Genomic DNA, 25,233 nt, shown 5'->3' with positions numbered 1-25,233 from the left:
CGAGAGGGATGATGCGCCGGCTTCAGCAGTTGAGACTGCAGCGGGGAACGGGCAGACACAGCCCTGACCCCCCCAGACCAAGGGAGCCCCCAGAAGAGATGGGAACCCCCCCGGCGCTGAGGGAGCTCCCCACAGCAGCCGACAGAGAGGATCCCACGGCTGTGCTCTGGGGGAAAGAGGTGAGGATGGGGCCCGGCAGGGTCACCACCACCGGCGAGGCCTCAATGGCCACCGTCGAGTCAGCGCAGCGGGCCACGCAGGGCTCACTGCAGCTGCTGGCGAGCGGGGTTGGGCCAGAGGCTCCGCAGGGGCGAGGGAGACAGGGTCTGAAGCAAGACATCTCTCGGTGAGGGAGGCACAGCTGAAACACAGAGCAGAGAGCCAACACGGACCTCAGTATCAGTCTGTCTTTCTGCTCCTCAGCTCTCTCCATGGACACCCTTTCTTTCAAAAACACACGCTGTGCCTTCATCTCCCACTGCCCTCCTCGTGCCCTCCGAGCTGCAGGGCACAGGAATGCTGACCCGGTTTTGGATAGGACCCAGCACGCTGGGTTTCAATCAATTGGGACGGACTGATCATAGCCCGTCGCCAGAGCAAACTTTGCTGCACTGAAGGCGGCACTGGACGCACGTGGCCATTTGGCTGGGGACCATCTGCTAAAGGTGCAAGTTCTGGTGGGCAGAGCTCCCTGCAGCTGAGCCCCATTGATGCCCTTCTGCTTGGAAGAACCCCCTCTTCCCTGCTCTCCCCAGACACCTCCCACAACAGGGAAAGAGCCGACAGCCCTCAAACAGGTCTGTTGCAGGGCCAGCCTTCGGCAGCCCAAGCATCAGCTCGAGTAGCCACCACGACAGCAGCTCAGCCCACAGGGAGAGATGGAGCAGGCTCATGCTTACCTCGTTCCTGGAGGACAGGGAGGCAAGAGAGGAGGATGTGGAGCCAGAAGCAGCGCAGGCTTTTATGCTGTGTCCCAGAGCCCTGGCGGGGTCACAAACATTCCTGGCTCCTGAAGCATCGAAACACCCAGCAGCTACCGCTGGCTGAAGCCTCCCTGGTGATTAAGCCCTTGCCTCTTTCTCCTGAAATGTTTTGCTCCCACTTCATAGCACCTAGAATCAAAGAATGAATCATTGAATGGTTTTGGGTTGGAAGGGACCTTCATGATCATCTACTTCCTACCCCTTTGCCATGGGTAGGGATACCTTCCATGAGATCAGGTTTCTCAAAGTGCCATCCAACCTGTCCTTGAACACTTCCAGGTATGGGGCATCCACAAGGTCTCTGGACCACTTGTTCCGGTGTCTCACCACCCTCATAGGAAAGAATTTCTTCCCAGTATCTACTCTACATCTACCCTCTTTTGTTTTAAAAGCATTACCCCTCATCCAATCCCTACACTCCCTGATAAATAGTCCGTGCCCATCTTTCTGGAGGGTCTCTCAGGACCCTCCTCTTCTCTAGGCTCAACAACCCCAACTCTCTAAGCCTGTCCTCCTAAGGGAGGGGCTCCTGCCTCCTCCTCATCTTTTTTTCTGCCCATGAGCCCAGGGAACAAGGGCAGGTTCGTAACGACGAAGAGCAGAGGCTCAGGTAGGTCTCTTTCAAGTGACTTCTCCATGGGACCTCCATTGCCCTGTCCCTTGACGACTTGACCAGGCCCTCAGGCTTCTTCCAAGCAGGGGGCTGGGCTCAGCTTGGGAAGTGGGGAATCTGTTGGAAAGAAGCACATGAACGCGTAGGAGGGTGATCAAAGAGATGCCCTCATCCTTCCCTGAAGTAGACCCACACCCAAATTGGCCAGTTTTGCTGAGCAAGTTCATCCCAGAGGCCAAAGCCCTGGGTGTCCTGCTTTTGAGGAGAGCCTCAGGGCAGGGAGCCAAAAGCTCACGGCTCTTTTTTCTGGGTCAGAGATCAGGTGGCCCGTTCCATGCATTTCAAATTTCCAAGGGACATGGCATCAGTCTCCCAGAGCGCCTGGGAGTCATCGTGATGTGGAAGAGTTGGGGAAAAACCCTGAGCTCCATGACGACTCGAGTCACCCTTCTGTCAACTTCACTGGACATGGTGGCCCGGCCTCAGACGTGCCAGGGATACCACACTTCAGAGCCTCATTCCTCCCAAAGTGCTGCTTTCCTCAAACACTTTCTAGCACCATTCCTGAATCAGTTGGTGCTTCTATCCAATCCTGTGCTGCAGCTGTCCATACCACCCAACGGTGGCACCATGGGATGCATCCCTGTCCCAGCTTCATAAGGAAAACCAACTCGGAGGTCTCAGGCTAGTGTACTAGGAGGGTTTAAGTGGGCTTCCGTAATACATGTTGCTTTTGTCACTGCCCTCTTCGTGGTCAGCATGGCCACCAGTCACGGTCAAATTCAGCTATGAGGGACACCTCAGGTCAGCTCTCAAGGGCTTTCAGTGCAGGCACTCGGGCTAATCCTGAGAGACGTTTCTCCCCGGGGGTCACCTTAGACGCACAGGAGACTCTGGGTAAAGTCAGGCAGAACATCAAGACTGCACAGTGCCATAAGGGAGAAGAGACTCATTAACCAGGGACGAGGCAAAGCTCAACGGCAAGAAAAGTCCATTGTGGGTTGGAAGGATGTCCTCGGTGGGCCAGAGTGATGGCCACGAGGACCTTGCTTATGCTCATCAGGCTCTGCCACGGCCTGCTTTTGTGGTCAAAGAGATACCCGCGTCCTTCCCTGGAAGAGACCCACCCCCAAATTGACCTGTTTTGCTCAGCGAGTTCAGCCCAGAGGCCGAAGCCCTGGGTGGCCTGCTTTTGAGGTGAGGCCTGGGGGAGGCAGCCAAAAGCTCACGGCACTTTTACCTGGGTCAGGGATGGGGTGGCCCATTCCATGCATTTCAAGTTTCAAAGGGACATGGCATCAGTCTCCCAGAGTGCCTGGGAGTCATCGTGATGTGGAAGAGTTGGGAAAAACCCGGAGCTCCAGGCAGACGTGAGTCATCGTGCTGTGGACTTCAGTGGACACAGTGCCCTAGTCTCAGGCGTTCCAGGGATACCAGAGCTGACCGCTCTCTACAGCTACCTGAAAGGAGGTTGTAGAGAGCTGGGGTTGCTTTCTTCTCCCAAGTAACAGGCGACAGGACAAGAGGAAACCGCCTCAAGTTGCGCTAGGGGAGGTTTAGATGAGAGGTTAGAAAATTTTTACACTGAGAGGGTTATGGGTTATCAAGCATTGGATCAGGCTGCCCAGGGAAGTGGTGGAATCGTCATCCCTGGAGGTATTTAAAGACGGCTAAACGTAGAGCTTCGCAATTGGGTTTAGTGATGGGTTTTGTCAGTGTTAGCTTGATGGTTGGACTCCCTGATCTGAAAGATCCCTTCCAACCTGGGCAATTCTAGGATTCTATGACGTTTGGTGCTATGACGTGGGAGCAAAACATTTCAGGAGAAAGAGGCAAGGGCTTAATCACCAGGGAGGCTTCAGCCAGCGGTAGCTGCTGGGTGTTTCGATGCTTCAGGAGCCAGGAATGTTTGTGACCCCGCCAGGGCTCTGGGACACAGCATAAAAGCCTGCGCTGCTTCTGGCTCCACATCCTCCTCTCTTGCCTCCCTGTCCTCCAGGAACGAGGTAAGCCTGAGCCTGCTCCATCTCTCCCTGTGGGCTGAGCTGCTGTCGTGGTGGCTACTCGAGCTGATGCTTGGGCTGCCGAAGGCTGGCCCTGCAACAGACCTGTTTGAGGGCTGTCGGCTCTTTCCCTGTTGTGGGAGGTGTCTGGGGAGAGCAGGGAAGAGGGGGTTCTTCCAAGCAGAAGGGCATCAATGGGGCTCAGCTGCAGGGAGCTCTGCCCACCAGAACTTGCACCTTTAGCAGATGGTCCCCAGCCAAATGGCCACGTGCGTCCAGTGCCGCCTTCAGTGCAGCAAAGTTTGCTCTGGCGACGGGCTATGATCAGTCCGTCCCAATTGATTGAAACCCAGCGTGCTGGGTCCTATCCAAAACCGGGTCAGCCTTCCTGTGCCCTGCAGCTCGGAGGGCACGAGGAGGGCAGTGGGAGATGAAGGCACAGCGTGTGTTTTTGAAAGAAAGGGTGTCCATGGAGAGAGCTGAGGAGCAGAAAGACAGACTGAAACTGAGGTCCGTGTTGGCTCTCTGCTCTGTGTTTCAGCTGTGCCTCCCTCACCGAGAGATGTCTTGCTTCAGACCCTGTCTCCCTCGCCCCTGCGGAGCCTCTGGCCCAACCCCGCTCGCCAGCAGCTGCAGTGAGCCCTGCGTGGCCCGCTGCGCTGACTCGACGGTGGCCATCGAGGCCTCGCCGGTGGTGGTGACCCTGCCGGGCCCCATCCTCACCTCTTTCCCCCAGAGCACAGCCGTGGGATCCTCTCTGTCGGCTGCTGTGGGGAGCTCCCTCAGCGCCGGGGGGGTTCCCATCTCTTCTGGGGGCTCCCTTGGTCTGGGGGGGTCAGGGCTGTGTCTGCCCGTTCCCCGCTGCAGTCTCAACTGCTGAAGCCGGCGCATCATCCCTCTTGGAGCGGGAAGGACGACGGGAACTCTGCAGCAGGAGCGTGGCCACGGCTTGCAGATGGGCTGGCTGTCCTCATCCCCCCAGGCAGGAGGGACCTGTGCCCGCTGCTCCTGGCTGCACGGCAGGCCTCGCCGTGCCTCCCCTGCCTCCGCTTTGCTCTGAGCTCCTTGAGAAAGGGCTCGTTCTCTTCTGCTCTGCTCAATCTGCTGCTGACGGGGAGAGGCTGCCGGAGTTGGCGACTGCTCTTGCTGGGCTGGGATTGCCAGCAGGCAGAGCAGAGTGGGCAAAGGCAAGCGCTGTGAGTGGAGCTTGTCCTTGGGAAGCGTGTCATTCTCTTTGCCCCGCCGCGCCTCGCGGCCGTCTTTCTTGGTCTCTGTTCTGTGCCACTGCATTTGCTCCTTCTCATTAAAGCCTTTGTGCAGCACAGCTGGAGACTGGTGGTGCTTTGTTCTCCTGCCCCCTCATCTGGCCAAGACCTCTGCAAGGCCGAGCAAGTGGCCTTGGTGCTGAGTTTCTCTCAGATGGGTGCCTGAGGAGGCGGGGTTGGGAGGTGGGGGCGTAGGTGCTGGTGTTGCGTCCCTGAAGGCCTGTGGAAGGCTGTGGCCAGGTGCCGTCCATGGTCAGTGCATGGCTTGGAGCGCAGGCTGTCGCTGAAAGTGTCAGGGAGGCGGGTGTCCTTGGAGAGGGCGCGTGATGAGCAGGGCAGAGAGGGCTGGGGCAGGTAGTTGTGGCCGAGTGGTGAAGGCGATGGACTAGAAATCCATTGGGGTTTCCCCGCGCAGGTTCGAATCCTGCCAACTACGGGGCGCAGCTGCATTTTGGGCTGCTGGCAATTCACCCCGCTGCAGCCACGGCACTCAGCTCCTCTCCCCGGAGATCCTCAGTAGGAATGAAGAAGGGAAGGGGCAATGGAGAGGGCACCTGGAGCTGAGCCACCGCCTGGAGCTGAGCCACGGACCTCTTGATCTGCAGGGGAATACTTTCCCCTGAGCAAGAGGGCCCTGCGGCAGAGAGGCTGGGGCCACGCTCCCATCGGCGCCCACATCCCAGCCCTCCCCGTCCTGCTGTTGCTTTTTGAGGATGGGACGGGGAAGCAGGAAACACAAGCCCCAGAAGGGAGGCTTCAGCACTGCCCCCTCGTCCCTCGTCCCTCGCCCTCCCGAAGAGGGTCTCCCAGCTCAGGCTGCCCAGAGCCTTCTGGGGATGTCTTGGAGCATTGAAGAGTGTCCGTCATGCAGTCGCGGGGTTTGCTGTGTGTCCTGCAGAGGCCCAGAGTCGGGCGGTGAAAGAGCAAGTGCCCCTGCAGGGCGAGGGGCAGGAGGTGCGGGGAGAAGGGCAAAGCAAGGCCCTTGAGGTAGGCATGCCAGGCGCGAAAGAGGTGAACTTTGGAGGGAGAGAGTTTCCCGCGCGGGCGAGGGCAGGGCGAAGAGGCAGGGAAGGAGGCAGGAGCGCTGGTGCTGTCCGGGAGCATCCTCAGGGCTGTGGCAGGTGCCAAAGAAGGCCCCACAGGGAGCAGAGTGGTGCAGCGGAAGCGTGCTGGGCCCATAACCCAGAGGTCGATGGATCGAAACCATCCTCTGCTATGGCAATTTCCTTTTCCCCCTGCTCCTCACGCTTGCTGCCTCTCCCACCAACTTTGAACCGCCACTGCTCTACCTCTCTGGGCACCCATGCCCAGAGCGGCTCTCCCGCTCCCTCACACCCCTCTCTCTGCCCTCACGCCGCCTTCCTCCTTTGTCTCCTCGGCAGCCAGCGCTCCCAAAGCCACCCTCAGCAGGGCAGACGCAGGCTGAGGAGCAGCGGGCACAGCACAGCACACACCTCCCCGACCAGGTGGTGCCTCTTCTGGGGACACAGCTCTTTCTCCTTCCCATCACGCAGCTCAAGAGCAACTTCTCAGCCGTGAGCGGGTCCCTCCGGGGCTCTGCAGGTGGGCAGGAGGACAAGGCTGGGGCTGGTCTGGCAAAGACCGGTGGGGTCACCTTGGCCATGCGGGCTTTTTCTCCACCCGTGTCTCTCTGCTGCCATGCCCACTGGCAGGTCAGGCCGGCAGCAGGGCCGCGCAGGGATTCCCAACGGGCACTGGATTGGCTCTGTGTGGGCTGGCTGTTGGCAGTGGAGGGAAGCGGGGGTGCTGCAGGGTGGCCTCTGTGAGGAGAGGCAAGGGGCTGCCCCGTGCCGCACACAGACGGTTCCATCTGCCTCCACTGTTGGCAAATTATTCTTTCCTCCAGCGAAGCCCCATTTGCCCGCAACAGTCTTTGCTGAGGCAGGTGCTTCTGTTTGTCTTGAGCCATGAGGCTTGTCCTCCTGTTCTGCATGCTCTGCATCGCCCTGAGGGTGGGGAAAGGAGTGCGCAGCCGGGTGGGAGCTTGTCTGCGCTTAAAGCACGGCAGGTGCGTACATAGCGCGCAGGTTGGCTTGCAGAGCCCAGGCACGGGTGGGAGGCGTCTGAGCGCAGGTGGGGAGCGTCATCACTGGCAGCACCTGGAGTTTGCCTGGCCAAGATGTGAGGCGGAGAGAAGCAGAGGAGCAGGCTGAGGTGGTGCCCGTGTGCGGGGGTGCGTAAGGAGGAGTGGGCGCAGGGTGAGGAGCGTAGGATGAGGAGGCAGGTGGTTGTGTGCTGTGTAGGAGGGGAAGGCAGGTGGGGCTGGTCAGTGGAGGAGCAGGAGGGAGCGGAGGCTGTGGGGCTCAGGAGCAGAGGCAGCAGTGGCACAGCCAGATGCGTTGGTGGTATAGTGGTGAGCATAGCTGCCTTCCAAGCAGTTGACCCGGGTTCGATTCCTGGCCAACGCAGAGCCCTTTTCTTCAGCCAGCGGGCTCCCCAGTGCCTTGCCTCTGCTGCTCCCCGACAGCCCAGCTTTGCCCGCGGTGTTCGTTGCCCTTCACTCCCCTGCAGCCTGCGGGCACGGCTAGCCCTCTGAGCACCTCCTAGCCCAGCAGACGCACGCCTGGCCTTTAGCGAGGCCCACCTTGCCCACAGCCCCCTCGGGGGGCTGCTCTGCACCATTCAGAGCTCCTTGGGCAGCGGCGAAGCCCTGGAGCAGGTGCCCAGAGCGCTTTGGCACTCCCTACGCCTGGGTGTCACGCTCGGCTTCCAACGGGGCTCAGGCACGCAGCCGCCTGCTCCAGCTTTGGGGCTGGCCCTGCTTTCAGCAGGCGTTTGGACCACTAGTGACCGCTGAGGTGCCTTGCAGCCTGGCTCCTTGCGTGCTAGATGGAGGATGCTGACGCAGCCGTGCTTTTTCAGCCCGGGGAATGTAAGGTGTGAGGGCACCAGGCTGCAGTTTGTACCCTGGTGTGGGTACGGCGTGCGTTGTGAGGTGTGTGGAGGAGCTGCGGTGTCCCGTCAGCAGCCCTTGTTGGGAGCTGGGGCAGGAGGCAGGTGTCCCCCCAGCGGGGGCAGGAGGGGGCTGGCTGAGCTGGGCCGGCTCTGGCCGCTGCAGGGCCGGCAGCGGCGGCAGCAGCAGAGGGTCAGGATGGCCGAGCGGTCGAAGGCGCTGCATTCAGGTTGCAGTCTCCCTGGGAGGCGTGGGTTCGAGTCCCACTCCTGACAGCCCCCTCGCCTTGGGTGGCCTCCTTTATGGCCTCTCTCTCTCTTGGCCCGCACCCCTCTCTTAAGCGGAGCCTCCTGGCTCTTCTGGGGGCTCTGCTCAGCCTGCTGCACGTCCCAGCTCCTGATGAAGGAAAAATGGGCACCAACTCCCTAGGCCTACAACACACTCATGACGGAGAGCCCTGGCCTCTTCCGTTTCCGACCACCACCTCTCCCCCTCCAGCCATCGAGTTGCCTCCTTGTAGGCCCCGGGAAGCTCCTCTTAGACCCCACAAAGCCTTTTCTTCTCTCAGCTAAGCAAGCCTTGCGCCCTCAGCCTCTCCTCACAAGGCCAGAGTCCCCCTCTGCTGAACTTGCTCCACTTCATCAAGGCCTTTCCTTGCTTCCCCACCTTTCCTTGCTTCTTCCGCTTTTTTGGAGACGAGGCAACTTTTCCCTCTCCTTAGTCATCGGGGAGCTCCTCTGCCCTCTGCTCCCGAAGCTGGAGAGCCCCTGAGGTGCCTCCTTGCCTCTGTGACGCCCAGTGGCACATTCGATAGGTGCCAAGCCAGGATGTGGCCTTGCGCAGCAGGATTTCAACGGGGAAAGTTCCCCTGAACTGTCAGTTCGTCACCAGCAAAGACGGGCAGCGTGAGGGGGAAGAGGGTGAGGCAGGAGTCAGGTCCCCCGTGTCAGAGGGCACCGGGGGCATTAGAGGCCGTGTGTCATTTCTCTGCAGCCCCGTGAGAGGGCAGAGCCATCCTGAGGCAATGTCATGAGAGGGTGCGGGAGCAGGGTGTGCGATTTTCGAAGGAGGGGAGTGAGGAAGTCTGAGGCCCAGGAGAGGCGCGGTGTTGCGCCGCTGTGTGAAAAGGTGGCGTGGGTGTAGAGGTCTGCGTCGCCCTGTAGGAAGGCTGCAGCTGGGGATGGGCAGGGAGCTGGGGAGAGTGCCAGAGTGGTCCAGGAGGCATTGGGTGAGGCAGGGCTGGGGGAGGGGAAAGAAGAGAGGAGTCTGGGAGGTCCCATGGTGTAATGGTGAGCACTCTGGACTCTGAATCCAGCGATCTGAGTTCAAATCTCAGTGGGACCTCAGCCCTTTTGCTGCCCTGCCGTGCTCACACCTTCTTCCCTTGCCTCCCTCTTGCCTCAACTCTTCAATGCACTCCCACCTTCCTTCCTTTCCTGGGCTCCCAGCCCTGGCACCCCCAGCAGAGACCCCTCTCCTGCCCTGCGCCCGCCACAGCTCTCCAGCTTTCCTGAGCACCTCGGCTGCACGGCATATTCGACGGCTTTCTCTAGTTGCGTATTGGACGTCTCCAAAGGGGCACAATCTACAGCCTCCCTGGGCAACCGTTTCCCATCTTTGACTGCCACGCTTTCTGCCATGACTTGCATTTCCAGCTCTGCCCAGTGCTTCTGCCTCTCCCCGCTTCTCTGAGGCTTTGCTGTCTTTCTCGTGCCTACTCGCTTCTTTTTGGTGCTCTGCTTCCGGGAGCACCCCCCACAACTGGCAGTGCCCCACGCATGGGCACAGTCTCACTCTCATGGGGAGAGCAGCTTCTCCCTCGGCCTTGCAGAGGTCTTGGCCAGATGAGGGGGCAGGAGAACAAAGCACCACCAGTCTCCAGCTGTGCTGCACAAAGGCTTTAATGAGAAGGAGCAAATGCAGTGGCACAGAACAGAGACCAAGAAGGACGGCCGCGAGGCGCGGAGGGGCAAAGAGAATGACACGCTTCCCAAGGACAAGCTCCACTCACCGCGCTTGCCTTTGCCCACTCTGCTCTGCCTGCTGGCAATCCCAGCCCAGCAAGAGCAGTCGCCAACTCCGGCAGCCTCTCCCCGTCAGCAGCAGATTGAGCAGAGCAGAAGAGAACGAGCCCTTTCTCAAGGAGCTCAGAGCAAAGCGGAGGCAGGGGAGGCACGGCGAGGCCTGCCGTGCAGCCAGGAGCAGCGGGCACAGGTCCTTCCTGCCTGGGGGGATGAGGACAGCCAGCCCATCTGCAAGCCGTGGCCACGCTCCTGCTGCAGAGTTCCCGTCGTCCTTCCCGCTCCGAGAGGGATGATGCGCCGGCTTCAGCAGTTGAGACTGCAGCGGGGAACGGGCAGACACAGCCCTGACCCCCCCAGACCAAGGGAGCCCCCAGAAGAGATGGGAACCCCACCGGCGCTGAGGGAGCTCCCCACAGCAGCCGACAGAGAGGATCCCACGGCTGTGCTCTGGGGGAAAGAGGTGAGGATGGGGCCCGGCAGGGTCACCACCACCGGCGAGGCCTCAATGGCCACCGTCGAGTCAGCGCAGCGGGCCACGCAGGGCTCACTGCAGCTGCTGGCGAGCGGGGTTGGGCCAGAGGCTCCGCAGGGGCGAGGGAGACAGGGTCTGAAGCAAGACATCTCTCGGTGAGGGAGGCACAGCTGAAACACAGAGCAGAGAGCCAACACGGACCTCAGTATCAGTCTGTCTTTCTGCTCCTCAGCTCTCTCCATGGACACCCTTTCTTTCAAAAACACACGCTGTGCCTTCATCTCCCACTGCCCTCCTCGTGCCCTCCGAGCTGCAGGGCACAGGAATGCTGACCCGGTTTTGGATAGGACCCAGCACGCTGGGTTTCAATCAATTGGGACGGACTGATCATAGCCCGTCGCCAGAGCAAACTTTGCTGCACTGAAGGCGGCACTGGACGCACGTGGCCATTTGGCTGGGGACCATCTGCTAAAGGTGCAAGTTCTGGTGGGCAGAGCTCCCTGCAGCTGAGCCCCATTGATGCCCTTCTGCTTGGAAGAACCCCCTCTTTCCTGCTCTCCCCAGACACCTCCCACAACAGGGAAAGAGCCGACAGCCCTCAAACAGGTCTGTTGCAGGGCCAGCCTTCGGCAGCCCAAGCATCAGCTCGAGTAGCCACCACGACAGCAGCTCAGCCCACAGGGAGAGATGGAGCAGGCTCATGCTTACCTCGTTCCTGGAGGACAGGGAGGCAAGAGAGGAGGATGTGGAGCCAGAAGCAGCGCAGGCTTTTATGCTGTGTCCCAGAGCCCTGGCGGGGTCACAAACATTCCTGGCTCCTGAAGCATCGAAACACCCAGCAGCTACCGCTGGCTGAAGCCTCCCTGGTGATTAAGCCCTTGCCTCTTTCTCCTGAAATGTTTTGCTCCCACGTCATAGCACCAAACGTCATAGAATCCTAGAATTGCCCAGGTTGGAAGGGATCTTTCAGATCAGGGAGTCCAACCATCAAGCTAACACTGACAAAACCCATCACTAAACCCAATTGCGAAGCTCTACGTTTAGCCGTCTTTAAATACCTCCAGGGATGACGATTCCACCACTTCCCTGGGCAGCCTGATCCAATGCTTGATAACCCATAACCCTCTCAGTGTAAAAATTTTCTAACCTCTCATCTAAACCTCCCCTAGCGCAACTTGAGGCGGTTTCCTCTTGTCCTGTCGCCTGTTACTTGGGAGAAGAAAGCAACCCCAGCTCTCTACAACCTCCTTTCAGGTAGCTGTAGAGAGCGGTCAGCTCTGGTATCCCTGGAACGCCTGAGACTAGGGCACTGTGTCCACTGAAGTCCACAGCACGATGACTCACGTCTGCCTGGAGCTCCGGGTTTTTCCCAACTCTTCCACATCACGATGACTCCCAGGCACTCTGGGAGACTGATGCCATGTCCCTTTGAAACTTGAAATGCATGGAATGGGCCACCCCATCCCTGACCCAGGTAAAAGTGCCGTGAGCTTTTGGCTGCCTCCCCCAGGCCTCACCTCAAAAGCAGGCCACCCAGGGCTTCGGCCTCTGGGCTGAACTCGCTGAGCAAAACAGGTCAATTTGGGGGTGGGTCTCTTCCAGGGAAGGACGCGGGTATCTCTTTGACCACAAAAGCAGGCCGTGGCAGAGCCTGATGAGCATAAGCAAGGTCCTCGTGGCCATCACTCTGGCCCACCGAGGACATCCTTCCAACCCACAATGGACTTTTCTTGCCGTTGAGCTTTGCCTCGTCCCTGGTTAATGAGTCTCTTCTCCCTTATGGCACTGTGCAGTCTTGATGTTCTGCCTGACTTTACCCAGAGTCTCCTGTGCGTCTAAGGTGACCCCCGGGGAGAAACGTCTCTCAGGATTAGCCCGAGTGCCTGCACTGAAAGCCCTTGAGAGCTGACCTGAGGTGTCCCTCATAGCTGAATTTGACCGTGACTGGTGGCCATGCTGACCACGAAGAGGGCAGCGACAAAAGCAACATGTATTACGGAAGCGCACTTAAACCCTCCTAGTACACTAGCCTGAGACCTCCGAGTTGGTTTTCCTTATGAAGCTGGGACAGGGATGCATCCCATGGTGCCACCGTTGGGTGGTATGGACAGCTGCAGCACAGGATTGGATAGAAGCACCAACTGATTCAGGAATGGTGCTAGAAAGTGTTTGAGGAAAGCAGCACTTTGGGAGGAATGAGGCTCTGAAGTGTGGTATCCCTGGCACGTCTGAGGCCGGGCCACCATGTCCAGTGAAGTTGACAGAAGGGTGACTCGAGTCGTCATGGAGCTCAGGGTTTTTCCCCAACTCTTCCACATCACGATGACTCCCAGGCGCTCTGGGAGACTGATGCCATGTCCCTTGGAAATTTGAAATGCATGGAACGGGCCACCTGATCTCTGACCCAGAAAAAAGAGCCGTGAGCTTTTGGCTCCCTGCCCTGAGGCTCTCCTCAAAAGCAGGACACCCAGGGCTTTGGCCTCTGGGATGAACTTGCTCAGCAAAACTGGCCAATTTGGGTGTGGGTCTACTTCAGGGAAGGATGAGGGCATCTCTTTGATCACCCTCCTACGCGTTCATGTGCTTCTTTCCAACAGATTCCCCACTTCCCAAGCTGAGCCCAGCCCCCTGCTTGGAAGAAGCCTGAGGGCCTGGTCAAGTCGTCAAGGGACAGGGCAATGGAGGTCCCATGGAGAAGTCACTTGAAAGAGACCTACCTGAGCCTCTGCTCTTCGTCGTTACGAACCTGCCCTTGTTCCCTGGGCTCATGGGCAGAAAAAAAGATGAGGAGGAGGCAGGAGCCCCTCCCTTAGGAGGACAGGCTTAGAGAGTTGGGGTTGTTGAGCCTAGAGAAGAGGAGGGTCCTGAGAGACCCTCCAGAAAGATGGGCACGGACTATTTATCAGGGAGTGTAGGGATTGGATGAGGGGGTAATGCTTTTAAACCAAAAGAGGGTAGATGTAGAGTAGATACTGGGAAGAAATTCTTTCCTATGAGGGTGGTGAGACACCGGAACAAGTGGTCCAGAGACCTTGTGGATGCCCCATACCTGGAAGTGTTCAAGGACAGGTTGGATGGCACTTTGAGAAACCTGATCTCATGGAAGGTATCCCTACCCATGGCAAAGGGGTAGGAAGTAGATGATCATGAAGGTCCCTTCCAACCCAAAACCATTCAATGATTCATTCTTTGATTCTAGGTGCTATGAAGTGGGAGCAAAACATTTCAGGAGAAAGAGGCAAGGGCTTAATCACCAGGGAGGCTTCAGCCAGCGGTAGCTGCTGGGTGTTTCGATGCTTCAGGAGCCAGGAATGTTTGTGACCCCGCCAGGGCTCTGGGACACAGCATAAAAGCCTGCGCTGCTTCTGGCTCCACATCCTCCTCTCTTGCCTCCCTGTCCTCCAGGAACGAGGTAAGCCTGAGCCTGCTCCATCTCTCCCTGTGGGCTGAGCTGCTGTCGTGGTGGCTACTCGAGCTGATGCTTGGGCTGCCGAAGGCTGGCCCTGCAACAGACCTGTTTGAGGGCTGTCGGCTCTTTCCCTGTTGTGGGAGGTGTCTGGGGAGAGCAGGGAAGAGGGGGTTCTTCCAAGCAGAAGGGCATCAATGGGGCTCAGCTGCAGGGAGCTCTGCCCACCAGAACTTGCACCTTTAGCAGATGGTCCCCAGCCAAATGGCCACGTGCGTCCAGTGCCGCCTTCAGTGCAGCAAAGTTTGCTCTGGCGACGGGCTATGATCAGTCCATCCCAATTGATTGAAACCCAGCGTGCTGGGTCCTATCCAAAACCGGGTCAGCCTTCCTGTGCCCTGCAGCTCGGAGGGCACGAGGAGGGCAGTGGGAGATGAAGGCACAGCGTGTGTTTTTAAAAGAAAGGGTGTCCATGGAGAGAGCTGAGGAGCAGAAAGACAGACTGATACTGAGGTCCGTGTTGGCTCTCTGCTCTGTGTTTCAGCTGTGCCTCCCTCACCGAGAGATGTCTTGCTTCAGACCCTGTCTCCCTCGCCCCTGCGGAGCCTCTGGCCCAACCCCGCTCGCCAGCAGCTGCAGTGAGCCCTGCGTGGCCCGCTGCGCTGACTCGACGGTGGCCATCCAGGCCTCGCCGGTGGTGGTGACCCTGCCGGGCCCCATCCTCACCTCTTTCCCCCAGAGCACAGCCGTGGGATCCTCTCTGTCGGCTGCTGTGGGGAGCTCCCTCAGCGCCGGTGGGGTTCCCATCTCTTCTGGGGGCTCCCTTGGTCTGGGGGGGTCAGGGCTGTGTCTGCCCGTTCCCCGCTGCAGTCTCAACTGCTGAAGCCGGCGCATCATCCCTCTTGGAGCGGGAAGGACGACGGGAACTCTGCAGCAGGAGCGTGGCCACGGCTTGCAGATGGGCTGGCTGTCCTCATCCCCCCAGGCAGGAGGGACCTGTGCCCGCTGCTCCTGGCTGCACGGCAGGCCTCGCCGTGCCTCCCCTGCCTCCGCTTTGCTCTGAGCTCCTTGAGAAAGGGCTCGTTCTCTTCTGCTCTGCTCAATCTGCTGCTGACGGGGAGAGGCTGCCGGAGTTGGCGACTGCTCTTGCTGGGCTGGGATTGCCAGCAGGCAGAGCAGAGTGGGCAAAGGCAAGCGCTGTGAGTGGAGCTTGTCCTTGGGAAGCGTGTCATTCTCTTTGCCCCGCCGCGCCTCGCGGCCGTCTTTCTTGGTCTCTGTTCTGTGCCACTGCATTTGCTCCTTCTCATTAAAGCCTTTGTGCAGCACAGCTGGAGACTGGTGGTGCTTTGTTCTCCTGCCCCCTCATCTGGCCAAGACCTCTGCAAGGCCGAGGGAGAAGCTGCTCTCCCCATGAGAGTGAGACTGTGCCCATGCGTGGGGCACTGCCCGTTGTGGGGGGCGCTCCCGGAAGCAGAGCACCAAAAAGAAGCAAGTAGGCACGAGAAAGACAGCAAAGCCTCAGAGAAGCGGGGAGAGGCAGAAGCACTGGGCAGAGCTGGAAATGCAAGTCATGGCAGAAAGCGTGGCAGTCAAAGATGGGAAACGGTTGCCCAGGGAGGCTGTAGATTGTGCCCCTTTGGAGACGTCCAATACGCAACTAGAGAAAGCCGTCGAATATGCCGTGCAGCCGAGGTGCTCAGGAAAGCTGGAGAGCTGTGGCGGGCGCAGGGCAGGAGAGGGGTCTCTGCTGGGGGTGCCAGGGCTGGGAGCCCAGGAAAGGAAGGAAGGTGGGAGTGCATTGAAGAGTTGAGGCAAGAGGGAGGCAAGGGAAGAAGGTGTGAGCACGGCAGGGCAGCAAAAGGGCTGAGGTCCCACTGAGATTTGAACTCAGATCGCTGGATTCAGAGTCCAGAGTGCTCACCATTACACCATGGGACCTCCCAGACTCCTCTCTTCTTTCCCCTCTCCCAGCCCTGCCTCACCCAATGCCTCCTGGACCACTCTGGCACTCTCCCCAGCTCCCTGCCCATCCCCAGCTGCAGCCTTCCTACAGGGCGACGCAGACCTCTACACCCACGCCACCTTTTCACACAGCGGCGCAACACCGCGCCTCTCCTGGGCCTCAGACTTCCTCACTCCCCTCCTTCGAAAATCGCACACCCTGCTCCCGCACCCTCTCATGACATTGCCTCAGGATGGCTCTGCCCTCTCACGGGGCTGCAGAGAAATGACACACGGCCTCTAATGCCCCCGGTGCCCTCTGACACGGGGGACCTGACTCCTGCCTCACCCTCTTCCCCCTCACGCTGCCCGTCTTTGCTGGTGACGAACTGACAGTTCAGGGGAACTTTCCCCGTTGAAATCCTGCTGCGCAAGGCCACATCCTGGCTTGACACCTATCGAATGTGCCACTGGGCGTCACAGAGGCAAGGAGGCACCTCAGGGGCTCTCCAGCTTCGGGAGCAGAGGGCAGAGGAGCTCCCCGATGACTAAGGAGAGGGAAAAGTTGCCTCGTCTCCAAAAAAGCGGAAGAAGCAAGGAAAGGTGGGGAAGCAAGGAAAGGCCTTGATGAAGTGGAGCAAGTTCAGCAGAGGGGGACTCTGGCCTTGTGAGGAGAGGCTGAGGGCGCAAGGCTTGCTTAGCTGAGAGAAGAAAAGGCTTTGTGGGGTCTAAGAGGAGCTTCCCGGGGCCTACAAGGAGGCAACTCGATGGCTGGAGGGGGAGAGGTGGTGGTCGGAAACGGAAGAGGCCAGGGCTCTCCGTCATGAGTGTGTTGTAGGCCTAGGGAGTTGGTGCCCATTTTTCCTTCATCAGGAGCTGGGACGTGCAGCAGGCTGAGCAGAGCCCCCAGAAGAGCCAGGAGGCTCCGCTTAAGAGAGGGGTGCGGGCCAAGAGAGAGAGAGGCCATAAAGGAGGCCACCCAAGGCGAGGGGGCTGTCAGGAGTGGGACTCGAACCCACGCCTCCCAGGGAGACTGCAACCTGAATGCAGCGCCTTCGACCGCTCGGCCATCCTGACCCTCTGCTGCTGCCGCCGCTGCCGGCCCTGCAGCGGCCAGAGCCGGCCCAGCTCAGCCAGCCCCCTCCTGCCCCCGCTGGGGGGACACCTGCCTCCTGCCCCAGCTCCCAACAAGGGCTGCTGACGGGACACCGCAGCTCCTCCACACACCTCACAACGCACGCCGTACCCACACCAGGGTACAAACTGCAGCCTGGTGCCCTCACACCTTACATTCCCCGGGCTGAAAAAGCACGGCTGCGTCAGCATCCTCCATCTAGCACGCAAGGAGCCAGGCTGCAAGGCACCTCAGCGGTCACTAGTGGTCCAAACGCCTGCTGAAAGCAGGGCCAGCCCCAAAGCTGGAGCAGGTGGCTGCGTGCCTGAGCCCCGTTGGAAGCCGAGCGTGACACCCAGGCGTAGGGAGTGCCAAAGCGCTCTGGGCACCTGCTCCAGGGCTTCGCCGCTGCCCAAGGAGCTCTGAATGGTGCAGAGCAGCCCCCCGAGGGGGCTGTGGGCAAGGTGGGCCTCGCTAAAGGCCAGGCGTGCGTCTGCTGGGCTAGGAGGTGCTCAGAGGGCTAGCCGTGCCCGCAGGCTGCAGGGGAGTGAAGGGCAACGAACACCGCGGGCAAAGCTGGGCTGTCGGGGAGCAGCAGAGGCAAGGCACTGGGGAGCCCGCTGGCTGAAGAAAAGGGCTCTGCGTTGGCCAGGAATCAAACCCGGGTCAACTGCTTGGAAGGCAGCTATGCTCACCACTATACCACCAACGCATCTGGCTGTGCCACTGCTGCCTCTGCTCCTGAGCCCCACAGCCTCCGCTCCCTCCTGCTCCTCCACTGACCAGCCCCACCTGCCTTCCCCTCCTACACAGCACACAACCACCTGCCTCCTCATCCTACGCTCCTCACCCTGCGCCCACTCCTCCTTACGCACCCCCGCACACGGGCACCACCTCAGCCTGCTCCTCTGCTTCTCTCCGCCTCACATCTTGGCCAGGCAAACTCCAGGTGCTGCCAGTGATGACGCTCCCCACCTGCGCTCAGACGCCTCCCACCCGTGCCTGGGCTCTGCAAGCCAACCTGCGCGCTATGTACGCACCTGCCGTGCTTTAAGCGCAGACAAGCTCCCACCCGGCTGCGCACTCCTTTCCCCACCCTCAGGGCGATGCAGAGCATGCAGAACAGGAGGACAAGCCTCATGGCTCAAGACAAACAGAAGCACCTGCCTCAGCAAAGACTGTTGCGGGCAAATGGGGCTTCGCTGGAGGAAAGAATAATTTGCCAACAGTGGAGGCAGATGGAACCGTCTGTGTGCGGCACGGGGCAGCCCCTTGCCTCTCCTCACAGAGGCCACCCTGCAGCACCCCCGCTTCCCTCCACTGCCAACAGCCAGCCCACACAGAGCCAATCCAGTGCCCGTTGGGAATCCCTGCGCGGCCCTGCTGCCGGCCTGACCTGCCAGTGGGCATGGCAGCAGAGAGACACGGGTGGAGAAAAAGCCCGCATGGCCAAGGTGACCCCACCGGTCTTTGCCAGACCAGCCCCAGCCTTGTCCTCCTGCCCACCTGCAGAGCCCCGGAGGGACCCGCTCACGGCTGAGAAGTTGCTCTTGAGCTGCGTGATGGGAAGGAGAAAGAGCTGTGTCCCCAGAAGAGGCACCACCTGGTCGGGGAGGTGTGTGCTGTGCTGTGCCCGCTGCTCCTCAGCCTGCGTCTGCCCTGCTGAGGGTGGCTTTGGGAGCGCTGGCTGCCGAGGAGACAAAGGAGGAAGGCGGCGTGAGGGCAGAGAGAGGGGTGTGAGGGAGCGGGAGAGCCGCTCTGGGCATGGGTGCCCAGAGAGGTAGAGCAGTGGCGGTTCAAAGTTGGTGGGAGAGGCAGCAAGCGTGAGGAGCAGGGGGAAAAGGAAATTGCCATAGCAGAGGATGGTTTCGATCCATCGACCTCTGGGTTATGGGCCCAGCACGCTTCCGCTGCGCCACTCTGCTCCCTGTGGGGCCTTCTTTGGCACCTGCCACAGCCCTGAGGATGCTCCCGGACAGCACCAGCGCTCCTGCCTCCTTCCCTGCCTCTTCGCCCTGCCCTCGCCCGCGCGGGAAACTCTCTCCCTCCAAAGTTCACCTCTTTCGCGCCTGGCATGCCTACCTCAAGGGCCTTGCTTTGCCCTTCTCCCCGCACCTCCTGCCCCTCGCCCTGCAGGGGCACTTGCTCTTTCACCGCCCGACTCTGGGCCTCTGCAGGACACACAGCAAACCCCGCGACTGCATGACGGACACTCTTCAATGCTCCAAGACATCCCCAGAAGGCTCTGGGCAGCCTGAGCTGGGAGACCCTCTTCGGGAGGGCGAGGGACGAGGGACGAGGGGGCAGTGCTGAAGCCTCCCTTCTGGGGCTTGTGTTTCCTGCTTCCCCGTCCCATCCTCAAAAAGCAACAGCAGGACGGGGAGGGCTGGGATGTGGGCGCCGATGGGAGCGTGGCCCCAGCCTCTCTGCCGCAGGGCCCTCTTGCTCAGGGGAAAGTATTCCCCTGCAGATCAAGAGGTCCGTGGCTCAGCTCCAGGCGGTGGCTCAGCTCCAGGTGCCCTCTCCATTGCCCCTTCCCTTCTTCATTCCTACTGAGGATCTCCGGGGAGAGGAGCTGAGTGCCGTGGCTGCAGCGGGGTGAATTGCCAGCAGCCCAAAATGCAGCTGCGCCCCGTAGTTGGCAGGATTCGAACCTGCGCGGGGAAACCCCAATGGATTTCTAGTCCATCGCCTTCACCACTCGGCCACAACTACCTGCCCCAGCCCTCTCTGCCCTGCTCATCACGCGCCCTCTCCAAGGACACCCGCCTCCCTGACACTTTCAGCGACAGCCTGCGCTCCAAGCCATGCACTGACCATGGACGGCACCTGGCCACAGCCTTCCACAGGCCTTCAGGGACGCAACACCAGCACCTACGCCCCCACCTCCCAACCCCGCCTCCTCAGGCACCCATCTGAGAGAAACTCAGCACCAAGGCCACTTGCTCGGCCTTGCAGAGGTCTTGGCCAGATGAGGGGGCAGGAGAACAAAGCACCACCAGTCTCCAGCTGTGCTGCACAAAGGCTTTAATGAGAAGGAGCAAATGCAGTGGCACAGAACAGAGACCAAGAAAGACGGCCGCGAGGCGCGGCGGGGCAAAGAGAATGACACGCTTCCCAAGGACAAGCTCCACTCACAGCGCTTGCCTTTGCCCACTCTGCTCTGCCTGCTGGCAATCCCAGCCCAGCAAGAGCAGTCGCCAACTCCGGCAGCCTCTCCCCGTCAGCAGCAGATTGAGCAGAGCAGAAGAGAACGAGCCCTTTCTCAAGGAGCTCAGAGCAAAGCGGAGGCAGGGGAGGCACGGCGAGGCCTGCCGTGCAGCCAGGAGCAGCGGGCACAGGTCCCTCCTGCCTGGGGGAATGAGGACAGCCAGCCCATCTGCAAGCCGTGGCCACGCTCCTGCTGCAGAGTTCCCGTCGTCCTTCCCGCTCCGAGAGGGATGATGCGCCGGCTTCAGCAGTTGAGACTGCAGCGGGGAACGGGCAGACACAGCCCTGACCCCCCCAGACCAAGGGAGCCCCCAGAAGAGATGGGAACCCCACCGGCGCTGAGGGAGCTCCCCACAGCAGCCGACAGAGAGGATCCCACGGCTGTGCTCTGGGGGAAAGAGGTGAGGATGGGGCCCGGCAGGGTCACCACCACCGGCGAGGCCTCGATGGCCACCGTCGAGTCAGCGCAGCGGGCCACGCAGGGCTCACTGCAGCTGCTGGCGAGCGGGGTTGGGCCAGAGGCTCCGCAGGGGCGAGGGAGACAGGGTCTGAAGCAAGACATCTCTCGGTGAGGGAGGCACAGCTGAAACACAGAGCAGAGAGCCAACACGGACCTCAGTTTCAGTCTGTCTTTCTGCTCCTCAGCTCTCTCCATGGACACCCTTTCTTTCAAAAACACACGCTGTGCCTTCATCTCCCACTGCCCTCCTCGTGCCCTCCGAGCTGCAGGGCACAGGAAGGCTGACCCGGTTTTGGATAGGACCCAGCACGCTGGGTTTCAATCAATTGGGATGGACTGATCATAGCCCGTCGCCAGAGCAAACTTTGCTGCACTGAAGGCGGCACTGGACGCACGTGGCCATTTGGCTGGGGACCATCTGCTAAAGGTGCAAGTTCTGGTGGGCAGAGCTCCCTGCAGCTGAGCCCCATTGATGCCCTTCTGCTTGGAAGAACCCCCTCTTCCCTGCTCTCCCCAGACACCTCCCACAACAGGGAAAGAGCCGACAGCCCTCAAACAGTTCTGTTGCAGGGCCAGCCTTCGGCAGCCCAAGCATCAGCTCGAGTAGCCACCACGACAGCAGCTCAGCCCACAGGGAGAGATGGAGCAGGCTCAGGCTTACCTCGTTCCTGGAGGACAGGGAGGCAAGAGAGGAGGATGTGGAGCCAGAAGCAGCGCAGGCTTTTATGCTGTGTCCCAGAGCCCTGGCGGGGTCACAAACATTCCTGGCTCCTGAAGCATCGAAACACCCAGCAGCTACCGCTGGCTGAAGCCTCCCTGGTGATTAAGCCCTTGCCTCTTTCTCCTGAAATGTTTTGCTCCCACGTCATAGCACCAAATGTCATAGAATCCTAGAATTGCCCAGGTTGGAAGGGATCTTTCAGATCAGGGAGTCCAACCATCAAGCTAACACTGACAAAACCCATCACTAAACCCAATTGCGAAGCTCTACGTTTACCCGTCTTTTAAATACCTCCAGGGATGACGATTCCACCACTTCCCTGGGCAGCCTGATCCAATGCTTGATAACCCTCTCAGTGTAAAAATTTTCTAAGCTCTCATCTAGACCTCCCCTAGCGCAACTCGAAAGGTTTCCTCTTGTCCTGGCACCTGTTACTTGGGCCCTTGCCTCTTTCACCTGAAATATATTATTCCCTTTTCTTTCCACGGAACATCAAAATGATTCATCTGTGTCCCAGCTTCATGAGACCAATTAACTCAGAGGTCTCAGGCTAGGCATGCAGAGATTTTAAGTGGGTTTGCATTATACGGATTGCCTTTGTCACTTTGCCCTCCTCATAGAAGCATAGAATCTTCTAGGTTGGAAGGGAGCTTTAAGATCATTGAGTCCAACCGTCAACCATGAATGGCATCTCAAGTCAGCTCTCACGGGCTTTCAGTGGAGGCACTCAAGCTAACCCTGAGAGGTGCTCCTCCCTGCAAGTCATCATAGACACACAGGAGACTGTGGGTAGGTTCAGGCAGAAGGTCAAGACCTTGAAATCCCATATAGGAGAACAGAGGTACCTCTCCAGGGACGTGGAAAAGCTCAAAGGCAAGGAAAGAGCATTGCGGGCTGGAGACAAGCCCACTGTGGACAGGAGTGACAGCCACAAGGACCTCGCTTATGCTCATCAGGCTCTACCATGGCCTGCTTTTGTGATCAAAGAGATGCCTCTGTAAGAGACCCACCCCCAAATTGACCTGTTTTGCTCAGCGAGTTCAGCCCAGAGGCCAGAGGCCTGGATGGCCTTTTTTTGAGGAGAGGCGCGGGGCAGGGACCCAAAAGCTCATGGCTCTTTTTCCTGGGTTAGGGATGGGGTGGCCCATTCCATGCATTTCAAATTTCCAAGGGACATGGCATCATTGTCCCAGAGCACCTGGGAGTCATCGTGATGTGGAAGAGTTGGGAAAAACCCGGAGCTGCAGGCAGACGTGAGTCTCGTGCTGTGGACTTCAGTGGACACAGTGCCCTAGTCTCAGGCGTGCCATGGATACCAGTGCTCATAGCCCCAAAGTGCCAATTAAGATTAGGTCTCTGCATTGCCGAAAAAGGGCAATGATCCTTCCCCTCAGCTTTCATCACTGACCTTGTATTGGAAAGGAGCTTTTGAGATCATGCACTCCGACCACGTATCCACCAAACAGGTATGCTTTCACCTGAGCAGGGGGCTTGTGGCCTGGTCCCCACCCTACCAGCCAAGAGCTCTCACAGCTGAGCCTCCTGTGACCACAAGTGGGCCACCAGGGGATGAGAGTGAGGGTGCCAGCATCGGTGAGAAGGTCCCAGGGTTTTGGGATGAGGTCTGGAGACAGGTGTGAGAAGGTCTTCTCCTGCCCTGGCCTCGAGGTAAGAGCCTGAGAGGTGTCTCAACTCAGTGGAGTTACTGGCCACAGCCCACTGCGATCCAGAAGAGTTCAAAGGGTCTTTACTAGAATCGCTACTTATAGGATCCAAGATAATTGACTTTCATCAGATACTTTCCCACTTAGGGCCAAGTGAGATGACAGTAACGCAACCCCAGAGCTTGCTAGATCTTGGGGTCCTGGTATCCCCCCCATGACCATGATCAATATGGTGTCAGGAGTGATCAATTATAGTTATTATCTTCAAGGGGTAGGAGCCATGGGGACTAGGCACACTATTGTGTTCTTGGTCTGTGGCTCTCTACCTTTTCTTTCTTTTATGTTAGACCACTGTGTTACGTTCTGCTCCATTGTGTTGTTCTGCGGCCCAGGTTGGGAGGGAGATCATGCGAAGCACCACGTGGCCTGAGAGGCTGGGCAGGGGGGGAACTGCAACACCACAGAAGTATGGTTTGTAGAGAAGAGAGAGGCAGTCCCTTCATGGACAAAAGTCAGCTGGACAAGGTACTGAGGATCCTCCACTGTCTTTGCAGTTAGCCCTGCACTGAGCTGGAGGATAGTCTACACACCTGCAAGCTGCCTTCCAACTGATGTTTCCTAAAACTGCATCATTCTTTGCAGCTGTTGCTGTTTTAAATAAACCCCTTTGATTCAAATAAACCCCATCCAAACCATAAATAGAGCCTGAGACCTAATGTTCTCTTTGTGTGTGTTTTTGTGAAGCAAGCTGAAGTTTCCCAGCTAACACCTTACACACACACACACCCCCCTCCACAAAAAGAGGAGACCACAGTTGCACAGAAATGGGTCAGGAATAGTGTAATGGAAATTAGAATCACCTTCTTGTTCTTTATTTGTCTGGAAAGGGTTTGCAGGATGAGTTGCTCCTTCCCCTTCCTAGGGAACGAGGTGAGGGTGGCCGTGGAGCCTGCAGTTCCCCAGGTCCTCCTTTGTGCCCTTCTGGAAGATGGGAGTGCAGTTGACTTCTTCCAGGCCTCAGGAACCTCTTCCAGATGCTGTCACCTTTCAAAGACAATCCAGAGTTTCCTCTTCCAGAAGTCCTCCTTGTCTGAGCTGGCAGCAGGAAGATGGCATGGGTATCTGCAGGTCACCTCCCTGCTACCTGAGTCCCTTACTGGCCAGAAGCCAGAACATGGCTTGGATACTGACTGTGAGGTCACGTCTGGCTCTGCAGGCCATCTGCAGGGACATTGCTTGTGCTAGGCACTTGTGTTGCTGATAAGCAGCAGCATGCGCGTTTTGGGCTATGTGCTTGTGAGTTGCCTTCTACCTCATTGCCTGCTAGGTCAGCAGCAGGCATGTGGTTTGCATTTTGAACTTAAGGTCACTTCTGTCTCTGCAGCTGATGGGCCGGGGTAGGCTCATGGCAGCACTAGTACTTGTGAGGCCACTTGTGCCTGAATAGCTGGTAGGACAGAAGGAGGCACATGGCCTGGATGCTGATTGCAAGATCACTGGTACCTGAGTAACAGATGGACAAGCGAGAGGACAATTCCAGGCAAGGGAAGAACTGCAGTTCCCCAACAGCTACAGAAGGTTGTGTAAGGATGGAGCCAGACTCTCCAGAGAGGTGCACTTTGAAAGGGCAAGATCAACACTAACAAGTTGCAACAAGGGAAATACCAGATGTCTTTGTGGAGAAAGAAGTGGCAGGACCACAGTGCAGCCCTGGAAGAGTTGCCCAAGAGATGGGGGCCTATACGATAGTACCAGTATTCAGTGGTCAATGGGGCAAGGCCCAGATCTTCCTGAGTTATATGGGAATTTGGGTCTGCTTAGAGCAGGAGGTGAGCCCATAGGACCTCCAGAGGTCCCTTCTAACCTTCGTTGCTCTGGGGTACACTGAGTCTTTTGGGCCTCTGATCAGCCACTAAAAGGCAATGCCTCGGGTGGCAGCTGCAGCATGAGATTGCATAGGAGGACCAGTTGTTTAAGGAAAGGTGCTAAAATGCGTGGAAATGCCCTTGAAGAAAGCAGCACTTTGGGAGGAATGAGGCTATGAGCTCTGGTATCCCTGGCACGCCTGAGGCTGGGGCATCGTGTCCAGTGAAGTTGACAGAAGGGTGACTCATGTTTGCCTGGAGCTCTGGGATTTTCCCAACTCTTCCACATCACAATGACTCCCAGGTGCTCTGGGAGACTGATCTGAATTGCCTTTGTAGTTTGAAATGCATGGAATGGCCCACCCAATTCCTGCCCCGGGAAAAAGAGCCATGAGCTTTTGGCTCCCTATTCTGAGCCTCTCCTCAAAAGCAGGCCATCCAGGGCTTTGGCGTCTGGGATGCCCCTGCTGAGCAAAACTGGTCAATTTGGGTGTGGGTCTACTTCAGGGAAGGATGAGGGCATCTCTTTGATCACCCTCCTACGCATTCCTGTGCTTCTTTCCAACAGATTCCCCACT

General features: G+C 58.7%; 10 non-coding genes across 10 annotated transcripts; 5 read left to right on the top strand and 5 right to left on the bottom strand.

The window, feature by feature from the left end:
- The first annotated feature begins 5,218 nt into the window (after positions 1-5,218).
- TRNAS-AGA (transfer RNA serine (anticodon AGA)) lies at positions 5,219-5,300 on the top strand. The gene has a single exon. It is a non-coding gene; the product is annotated as a tRNA-Ser (tRNA).
- Positions 5,301-6,008: 708 nt separating this feature from the next.
- On the top strand, positions 6,009-6,080 carry TRNAM-CAU (transfer RNA methionine (anticodon CAU)). The gene has a single exon. It is a non-coding gene; the product is annotated as a tRNA-Met (tRNA).
- Positions 6,081-7,221: 1,141 nt separating this feature from the next.
- On the top strand, positions 7,222-7,293 carry TRNAG-UCC (transfer RNA glycine (anticodon UCC)). The gene has a single exon. It is a non-coding gene; the product is annotated as a tRNA-Gly (tRNA).
- A 677-nt stretch (positions 7,294-7,970) lies between these two features.
- TRNAL-CAG (transfer RNA leucine (anticodon CAG)) lies at positions 7,971-8,053 on the top strand. Its single transcript has one exon. It is a non-coding gene; the product is annotated as a tRNA-Leu (tRNA).
- A 997-nt stretch (positions 8,054-9,050) lies between these two features.
- TRNAQ-CUG (transfer RNA glutamine (anticodon CUG)) lies at positions 9,051-9,122 on the top strand. Its single transcript has one exon. It is a non-coding gene; the product is annotated as a tRNA-Gln (tRNA).
- Positions 9,123-15,546: 6,424 nt separating this feature from the next.
- Positions 15,547-15,618, bottom strand: TRNAQ-CUG (transfer RNA glutamine (anticodon CUG)). The gene has a single exon. It is a non-coding gene; the product is annotated as a tRNA-Gln (tRNA).
- A 997-nt stretch (positions 15,619-16,615) lies between these two features.
- On the bottom strand, positions 16,616-16,698 carry TRNAL-CAG (transfer RNA leucine (anticodon CAG)). Its single transcript has one exon. It is a non-coding gene; the product is annotated as a tRNA-Leu (tRNA).
- A 677-nt stretch (positions 16,699-17,375) lies between these two features.
- TRNAG-UCC (transfer RNA glycine (anticodon UCC)) lies at positions 17,376-17,447 on the bottom strand. The gene has a single exon. It is a non-coding gene; the product is annotated as a tRNA-Gly (tRNA).
- Positions 17,448-18,588: 1,141 nt separating this feature from the next.
- On the bottom strand, positions 18,589-18,660 carry TRNAM-CAU (transfer RNA methionine (anticodon CAU)). Its single transcript has one exon. It is a non-coding gene; the product is annotated as a tRNA-Met (tRNA).
- Positions 18,661-19,368: 708 nt separating this feature from the next.
- On the bottom strand, positions 19,369-19,450 carry TRNAS-AGA (transfer RNA serine (anticodon AGA)). The gene has a single exon. It is a non-coding gene; the product is annotated as a tRNA-Ser (tRNA).
- Positions 19,451-25,233: the final 5,783 nt, after the last annotated feature.

This window comes from Rissa tridactyla, chromosome 9 (genome assembly GCF_028500815.1).
Source record: "Rissa tridactyla isolate bRisTri1 chromosome 9, bRisTri1.patW.cur.20221130, whole genome shotgun sequence".
Lineage (NCBI taxonomy): Eukaryota > Metazoa > Chordata > Aves > Charadriiformes > Laridae > Rissa > Rissa tridactyla.
This window is presented reverse-complemented; position numbering and strand designations above follow the sequence as displayed.